A 10,212-nucleotide genomic window follows, 5' to 3' on the forward strand; every position below is an offset into this window, starting at 1 on the left:
ATGCCGCGGAGCGCCTGGGCCCGTGGGCCATGGCCGCTGGGCCTGCGCGTCCGGAGCCTGTGGTCCGCAAAGGGAGAGGCCGCAGCGGTGAGAGGCCCGCGTACCACACACAAAAAAAAAAACCCATATATATATATATATATATATATAGATAGATAGATAGATAGATATAGATATAGATATAGATAGATGTTAACCTTAACCAGAGGTGTCTTTTTCCTAAGAGTTGTTTTTCTTTTTCACAAAATAAATTATATGAGTGAATTGAACATCTGTAAGTAGTTTCCTATTGCTGTCAAAACAAATTACCATAAAGTCAATGGATTAAAACAATACAAATTTATGGTCTCACAGTTCTACAGATGGCTTAATTGGTTTCTTTGCTCTGTGTCTTGTCTCACAAAGCTGAAAGCAAGATGTCAGTGATCTGGGATTTTATCTGGAACTTCTGGGAAAGAATCCACTTCTAAGATCTTTTAGGTTCTTGGCAAACTCCAGTTCCCTGTGGTTGTAGATCCAAGGTCTCCACTCTCTTGCCGGCTGTCAGCTGGGGTATGCCTCTAGCTCCTAGAGACCCTTCTCAGTCCTTGCACATGGGCCCTACATCTGAGCCAGCAACAATGTGCAGTTGAACCCTTCTCCTGCTTAGAATTTCTCTGACTTCCTCTTTCTGCTGTATCTCTCTTCTTCCCTCTTCTAATGTATTTTTCAAACTCACCCTTTAACCTTTTCCTTCATAAGGTTATATTGAGTCCACCCTGATAAAACCAGGATAATCTTCTTGCTTGAAGGTCAACTGATTAATAAGCTTTTTTACATATGCTAACAGTGCCTAGATAAATGATTGAATATTCAGGAAATGAGAATCTTTTTTTTTTTTTTTTTTTTTTTTGTGGTATGCGGGCCTCCCCCTGTTGTGGCCTCTCCCGTTGCGGGGCATAGGCTCCGGACGCGCAGGCTCAGCGGCCATGGCTCACGGGCCCAGCCGCTCCGCGGCACGTGGGATCCTCCCATACCGGGGCGCGAACTCGGTTCCCCTGCATCGGCAGGCGGACGCGCAACCACTGCGCCACCAGGGAAGCCCCAGGAAATGAGAATCTTGTTGGGGGGTTGGTGCATCTTTAGAATCCTGCCTACCACAATATCACATTTTGGGTTGATTCAAGCCAAGTACTGACTGTCTTTCTAGAGCAGGACACAGCCAAAAACCTGCCCGCACAGGTTTAGGTGGTACCACAAAACCTGTTCTGTGGTGAAGAACTGACACAGAGGAAGTAACTCAATACAGATGCTGATGGGAAATGGGTGATACATTGGGGGGCTCAATTTTTGAGCAGTTTTGCAGTCTAATTGGCAATGCAGAAAAAGGTCATTTTTTAGTCACATCAGTAGTGAGTAAATCAGAAAACGGAATATTGTGAGCCAAGAAGACACTGGTCATCATTGCACAACTGACCTGTCTGTAGGCATAGGTCCCCCTGGGTAGGGTTCAGGACAGGGCTTTGTTCCTTAGATGGTGGAAGGCTACTAGAGTAGGCATGGAGTACTAGGCAGGGAACAGGTCAAAACGAAATTATAGGGCCAATTACAGAATGAGAAGACAGAGGAAGCAGAGATGTAATTCCAGCAATTTAGGGACAGAGAGCTGGCTGTGTGCAAGCTTAGAGGGCACCAATTTCTGACTCTTACTTTAAGTAAGTCATTTTCCCAAAAAAGCCTAACGCTTCTTCAATGGTGCTCTATGAATACAAACGTCCAGTATAAATCCTTCTCTCTCTAGGAAATATACATTTTCTCCTCTTGTAAATGCAGTGACATATTTGATTTAATATATAACAAGGTAGATATCCTACTGTGTTTTAGAGGTATAAGAGGGCAGCATCTCTCAACCAGCTTTTATTGTATTGACTTTAAAATGTTTTATGCCTGGCTGTTTATTTCACCATGAATTTTCAAGAGTTTTAGAAGACAAAATATAAATGCAAACAGACATTTACAGAGACAGAATAGAAGAACTGGGAACTTTTCTCCCCTCTTAGCTGTAATTACTTTAAAACATTTCTTTTTGTCTGAAAAAAAGAGACTATCTCTTGGTAACCTAGTAGGATTCTTGGATTTGGGAGGAGAATCTTAACTGGTCCTTTGGGGAAGACATCATCGATACACTTCAGAAGCAAAGTGAAGATTTTCAAAGCATCTGCTTTTAGAGCTCTTTCCTGGACTCTGTCTTGTGGCCAAAGACTTTCATACCATATATCCATTCGTTATTAGATGTGTGTGCTGGGGGGTGGAGCAGCTGAGGGAAAAGGTGATAATTACTAAATAGTATTACTCTGTTTTTAGTCAACTTTTTCCTCTATAATGAGCAAGTTTCTGCTTCCCATTTTTTCTGCAGCTAGCTAACCTGGCCAAAACTTAATCTAGCAGATGACTGAGTGTGGCATTAGCCAACACCATACTGCTTCCAGCTTCCTGTCCTGGGCCTCCCCTCCTGGGTTTATTATATTTCAAGTCTGGTTCTCCTCCAGCTGGCTCACTATCCCAAATATTGCTTTGATTGTGATATGGACAGGCCATAATGTGAGTTAAGTTTCAGGAACATCAGAAACCCTTCCCTTTATCCATTCACTAAACGGTCTCTGTAAGTTACTTAATGACCTGTATTTGAATCTATATATCTGTACCAGGCACAGGGAAAACAAATACCTTAATTAGTGTTAACTAATCTTTTAGATAATCGTACAGACATAAAACGCTGTGTGTTTTGCTATAGATTATTGGAATTTCTGCTAAGACAAATACGAATCGACGTAACAATGATTATGATTAGTGTAGCTGATAGTCAAAGTAGAAGAAAAACAACAGGAAGAAGGCAATAATTCAATTTTAAGATTACATGGGGGAATAAGAAGGGGTATTGTCTCATTGACACGTTGCTAGCATTTCGCAGAAATCTAGGTCTTCCCTGGCAGCCAAGTGAGGCTTCCTTACTGGATAATGTCTGGGACGGTAACCCAATGAGTTGGCAGTAGGTACTACGAAAGCTAGAGATTCGTTCTCCTGTAGAAGAACCATAGATTTGGCTCTCCTGTAGAAGGATCATAGATTTTACCTTTACTCCCGAAATTGAGTTTCACTTATATTCTATTGGTAAAAGCTATGTATCGGTGATTCAGCAGAATCTACCTCAAATTCTGGAGATATTACTAGATACCTTTCATTAAGAGTAGACTAGTGACACAATTTTCATATTCAGAGGACAGTGTAGGATAATGGGCTTGAAAGAGCAGGGAAGAGGTGTACAGCCAGCACAAGGCAGCTAGCCCTCTGGAAGTTTTCTGATAGGGTCACCATATTCTGGTTTGTAGGACCAGAATACATATATATTGTCAGTTATCTAAACTACACCAAATTCACAGGAGTCTAAGGCATAGACAAGAAAGCCATTTTTTGTTTGTTTTTAAAAGATAAATGTTATTTCCATATAGACTAGCTACGATGTTTGTAGGCTATAATGTTCTCTACCGATTGGCACCTCAAGGCAAATAATAAAATTGGAATTTCTCTAAGTGAGTATAGAGTCAGAATAAGTGATTTATCCTGGACAAGAGAACTTTAAGTACTCCTCTCCCCTGTAGACAAGGCCTTGCTGATATACGTCCCTAATGTTGTGTCTGAAGGACAGATTCTGCTAAGGAGTGTGGGGTAACTCTGGGTCAGGCCCAATGTCTCTTACCCAGGTCTTTAAAAATTTTCTCTTCTATTTTGAGAAATTCCTTTATTCATAACTTTAAAATTATGTTAATACTATTGTCTATTTTCAACTCAAATTTGGTAGTAGGACTCATCTCTTGATTAGAACACTGTTCGGTCAATTCCTCAGTCGTCCATTTATAAATTGTTGCTTAGTTTAATTAATTAACATATGGCCAACTTATACTTCAGGCTATAAGTGAATGAAAGATCTTACCTTAAAAAACTTCATGTAGTTTCTCTGTGAACATGCTTTTCACCTTTAGAGCTGTGTAGAGACTTCAAAAAGAGAATCTGGCCTCCTATGCTTTACCTAATTGCTCCCAGCAATAATAATGTTAGGCAGAGAAGCCTTTATTTTTTTCAAAGATTTTTAGCATATTAAAAAACTCTATAAATAGTGATAATAACTTATTCATTTGCTGTTTTCTAGTACAATCGTTTAGTACTAGAAAATTATCTTTCCATTAGCTGTAATAGCTCCCAAAGAAATGGAATATATCAAATCATGGAGTTACCTGAGAGTTAAAGGGATTTAACTAAATAAAAATAATTATGAGATTGTAAAATATGAGGTTTCTCATGTAATTTGTTTTTCCATGTGATTCCTGTAACTTTATATAATGATTTTTTTTCCTATGGAATGACTTTTTGAAGATGTGGTGAAGAGAGCATAACATCCTATTTCCCATTTCTTAGTATATTTGCTTCATCTGGTAGCTGTCATGCTGAGATTTCCTGGTGAATGTGGGAGAGGTGGTATTTCTGTGGTCTTTTGATCCCTTATCAAAAATCAGTGTCAGTGCCTTTCTGCCAGTTGTGAGACTCACCCTAATCTTACAATAGCACATTTTTTCCCCTTCTTATTCTTTAGGAGTAAAAAATGGGAGCTAGTTTTTAACAGTGCTTATAATTCAATCTCATCACTGTTATTAAGAGGTCCTCCTACCTTCCACCAGAATATATAGACATTGTATTTTATGCATAGCTATATATCCATTACCACGTTTTCACTTGGTTCAATAAAAGAAATAACTGTTGTTCATATTCCAAATATGGAATAGATGGCCTTGGTAGATAGTTACCAAAGGCTTGGCAATTTCTTTGATGAAATTGATGAACATTTGTTTAATAAGAACTTTCTACTCTATCACTGTTCCTTAGGGTTTCATCCTGTTAGAAAAATTTTAGCACGTTTCATAAATTTCGTGAAAGTATTACATAATACACTGAAGAAATGAAATGTGAGAACACTGGTATTCATCCGTAAAGAACAATATATAACTTTCTATTTTTTCTTCTTTTCTATGAGTTTTAACATTAAGTTTTTTCACAATGAGTAATTTGTAGTCACTGACTAGGAAACATAGTGGTTTATTGAGGATCTATTTCTACCTTCTTCCTTGCTACTAGAACCCCCCCACTTGTGGAGGATGGCAATGTTTTCATGTGATAAAATGTCCTCATGTGGTAAAATATCATTGCTCTAAACCACACATGGCATCCTGATCCTCTTTGCAGTATACTGGGTTTTTAGGCTGTATTGTACCTAAAAGAGACCCTGTGACCAAATTTCAACAAATGAGATAAAAGGAAAACCCATGGGTGGAACTGTGAAAAGATTTTGTTGAAAGGGACACCCTGAAGTGGAAAGCCTCATATCCCCAACCAACAGTGAGACCAAGACTCCTCCATCTCCACTGCATACTAGCAGACACCTAATGGAGAAGAAAAACCTTTGAAAATGAATGACAGGGGGCTGTGAAATTTACAAGATACACAAAGGGAATAGGAAATTAGTCACTGTTTCAGGATGCAATTGGGCATTCCAGGAGAATGTGTGGTACTTGATACCCACGTATCTGCATCAAATTGTTTTTGCTAATCAAATTCCCATTCTTGGACTCTGTACAGCTTTGCATAAAGAATAGCTTGATCTGTCCTTGGGATATAATGTGAATTCTCTTTAGGAAAGATGGATGAGGAGGTATTAAGAACATGCAGAGGAGAAGTATCTCCTTTCCTTCCTGGTCAGCTAACTCATCATCATCATCAAACACCCACATTGTGAGTGTGGTAATGAGTATATGCCTATAGTTTGAGAAATCACAAGATCAGTCCCTTTTACTGTTTCCTCTCCAATCTGTATAGACTCCTTGTATAGGGATAGGATACAGCCCTAGGTAACCTGGATTACAGTAGCTTTTATAATTATAGAATTTTTATAGAGAAAATCGTATACTCGGGGGAGATCCAGGTTTTAATTAGGGTAAGAAGAGAGAGTTTATGTAAACTGCTTAAACATGTAGGAGCACTTGATTTCAGAAGTGAAGGGTAAGGAAGTGCAGTTGTAAGTGAGGGCACCTATGATGATGGGTGAGGCAGAAATAGGACATGATGGATGTGGGACAGCAGAATAGGATAAAATGGAGTAGGCGTAGCTGAAGAAGGTTGTATTCCATTGAATGACGCAGGACTCAGGGATAAACATTATATTTGGGTGGCCCTGGCATGCTACAATATAATTTGAGTGTTAAATGTTTTGCTTGATATCTTTCACATTGTTAAGTAAATGGTGACATGTACAATAATTTGACAAGCAACAGCAGAAAACGGGTGTTTTTAGTACAGATCTTCCTCTACTGATGATGGGGCTATGTCCCAATAAACCTATCATAAGATGAAAATATCATTAAGTCGAAAATGCACTTAATACACCTAACCTACTGAACAGCATAGCATAGCCTAGCCTACCTGAAACATGCTCAGAACACTTACATTAACCTACACTTGGGCAAAATCATCTAACACAAAGCCTATTTTATAACAAAGTGTTGAATAGCTCATGTACTTTATTGACTACTGTACTGAAAGTGAAGAAAAAGGAGGTTGTCTGGATACAGAATGGTTTTAAGTACATCAGTTACTTACCCTTGTGATTGCATGACTGACTGGGAGTTGCAGCTATGGATATGAGAGTATTGTACCTTTTATCACTAGCCCAGGGAAAAGAGCAACATTCAACATTTGAAGTACAGTTTCTACTGAATGTGTTATCTCTTTTGAACCACTGTAAAGTCATAAAATCACAGGTCATTCCATCAGAATTTGGGGATGGTCTGTATAGTGTCTGTATTTTAACAAGTCCAAAGTTGGGGCAAGTGATTTAAAATTCTGCTTTTGAGAGTTCTTAATTTAAAAAAAAATTTAGGTCACTGTGCTAAAGGAGTTTATTCAATTTCAAATTTGTATTTTTATTCACATTGGGATTTGTGTTTTACTCAAAATAACTTCATTCAGTGGAGAAATGAGATATAATGAATAATTAAAATTTCAAGAGAAGATTTGATTAGTAAGGGCACATTCCAGCTCGAAAAAAATTCTATTATTTCCTAGCTGACCCTGTAAATATTAGCGTCATTTAGATTTCTTTGGTGGATAAACTTTTCCCCCTAAACGTTTAAAAATCTCTCTATATACATGTCCACAAAACAATGTAACTTTTAATTACTAGTTTTATGCAATCTTTATAATCAGTTATTGTCCTATTTTAGATATAGAAAATATAAGTCATTTAGCTGAACCTACTCTGTCATACTTGCATACCCTGAACTTCCTTTCTGTTTACATTCCTCATTTGAACTTAGTTGAACTTCCTCTTTTTCATCATTAATGGACAGAACGTCTGACTGTGATGTGTGAGCAGTGTAGATAGTTAACTGAAGCAAAGGCTGAAGCAACCTTTACGTAGGTTGCATATTTATTTATTTGTTTATTTTAAAGTTCTGTCTTTTTAAAAAATAATTTATGTTAATCTTATTTATTTATTTATTTATTTTTGGCTGCGTTTTGTCTTCGTTGCTGCACGCGGGCTTTCTCTACTTGCGGTGAGTGGGGGCTACTCTTCGTTGTGGTGCATGGGCTTTTCATTGCAGTGGCTTCCCTTGTTGCGGAGCACAGGCTCTAGGTGTGTGGGCTTCGGTAGTTGTGGCACACAGGCTCAGTATTTGTGGTGCACGGGTTTAGTTACTCCTCGGCATGTGGGATCTTCCTGGACCAGGGCTAGAACCCACGTCCCCTGCATTGGCAGGCGGATTCTTAACCACTGCGCCACCAGGGAAGCCCAGGTTGCATTTTTAGAATCAGAAAATTATGTTCGTCACTCAGTGTCCTTTGACATTTACCAGCATTCAAGCATAGTACTTTTTTTAGCAAAAGTAATTGCTTCAATCACTTAATCAACCTCACTAGCTTCAAATTAAAGGAGGTATAAATCATCATACTGTAATGTTTCAGGAGTTGTTCTGTAAAGAAAATGAGAAGTCAGGTTTCCCTCTGAAAGTACAGGCAGTGGCTGCTCTTGTCTCTTCCTTGTCTCCTGGGATCACTGTGATTCTGGTATTTCAGAGGGCCTGATTTCTAAATCTTACTCTCCAGGGATAAAACTGTGGACTACTGGATCATCTTACTCATAAGTCAAAAGTTAGTTTCTGTGAAACTAATCTCTTCACTTGATAGTTTGAATAAAAATTGGAAAAGTCATATACATAATTAGACAACATTTATCTACATTTTAAGAGGGTTCCATCTTCATTTTCACATTTGCAATGGTAACTTGAATGTGATCTTTCATGGCATAATTTAACCTGTAAAGTACTTTATCTTTGTTAGCTTTTTTTCAGATGGAAACAGAGCAAAACTACAGATAGGATCCAATTTTACCAAATATAAGCATCTTGAAAAAAATCAGCGTCATTAATGATACATGAAGGAGTATGTCTAATTTAAGGTAAAAATCTACATTATTATTTTCTTTTTCACAGTGTGTAATCTCAGAGGACAAAGTTTAAGAAAGGCACCTCTGGACCCCAAATTACAATTTAAAGAGGTTTATTCATCCCCAATTCCAGATATCTTCCCTTGCCACTCCTGGTTTCTCATTTAGTTTGGGGTTAGTACAACGAAGTGGACTCTACAATCCACATGAAAGGGAGTGTCAGCCTTGGGTATGGTGCCAACAGAATGCTGCTGAGAGGTTCTGGCCTTTAAGCACCTTCTCTTCATAATACAGAGGGAGTTTACAAGTCTCTCTTGTAGGTGGAGATGATGTGCTTCAGTCACATGTACTGTTTTGGAAGGTGTGATGCCTATTAAGGTGTCTTATCTACAGCTTACAGGGAAAATTACTCTCAAAGATGTTCAGAGTTCCTCCCCAGATTTATAATTCTCCAGAGGCTGAGATCTGAGCAAGCCACTCTATTTCTGGAAGACTGCTATTTGATGAGAAGTACTGATAAACATTTCCTTCAGACATCTTAACCCTTAGCAGATTCCAATCACACCTTTACATTCTCTACAAATATATAAATACCATTCATTGATATATTTTTATTTATTCTCTGAATTGGCATCAATTCATTTTAATAACAATAATATTAATTATTATTATTAATAATCAGCTTTATAAAAATGATTATAATTACCTATATAACTATAGTTCTCTAAATAACAACTTTGATTATTAATAATTTAATGTTATCCAACACATTGCTAAATTGTTTCAATATAATTTGATTCCATATGCTAAATCTTATAAGAAAATGTCACTTTGGGAATAGAAAAATATTTTATTAATATAGTCACATTTTTTAAATTAATAAACTTTTTCTGAGAGATTCTAATTTTATGAGGGAAAAGAATGATTGTGTCATCACTAAATTCTACTGCTGGAAACAAACTAAGTCCATTTAGTCCCAAAAGCCCTTTATTACAAATGAAGGAACTTAGGTGACTGACTCCTTATTTATTAATGAAACTGTTAACAGGAAATGCAATTTTGAAGGAAAGCACAGACTGAATACACAAAACTCTTTCCAAGAGGTCAGACTTCACAAATAATCAAATGCTAATTATTTGTAGTCACTAAAATTTGGTTAATATTTAAAGGGTAAATTTTATGATCCTCTTAGGAGGAATTTTAATAAAGGAATTAGGGCCATAATCGCCCCTGAATGAACTTTGTATAGAGTGGGCCTGTAGACCCACTCTGTTACAGCAGGGACTGTGTTTAGAGAAATGTATTTGCTGTGAAGTGGAAAGAACACAGGATTTGGAAGTACGATATTTGGCTTCTGGTTCTGCATTCACCTCTCTATGTGCAGTGGAAATGATTAAAAAGTGCATGTGTGGGACCAGGGGTTATAGATAGGGAATATCTTTGTACCTTCACTCACTTTTGCTGTGAAACAAACTGATCCAAAAAATAAAGTCTATTAAAAAGAAAAAAATCAGTCATTGCCAAAGGTTAGGGAAGAGGGAGAATGAATAGGCAGAACACAAAGGATTATTTGAGCAGTGAAACTATTCTATACGCTCCTGTAATTGTGGATATGAGTCATCACCTATTTGTTAAAACCTATAGAAAGTACCACACCAAGGGTAAGCCCTAAGGTAAACTAT

This window comes from Physeter macrocephalus, chromosome 1 (assembly GCF_002837175.3).
Source record: "Physeter macrocephalus isolate SW-GA chromosome 1, ASM283717v5, whole genome shotgun sequence".
Taxonomy (NCBI): Eukaryota; Metazoa; Chordata; class Mammalia; order Artiodactyla; family Physeteridae; genus Physeter; species Physeter macrocephalus.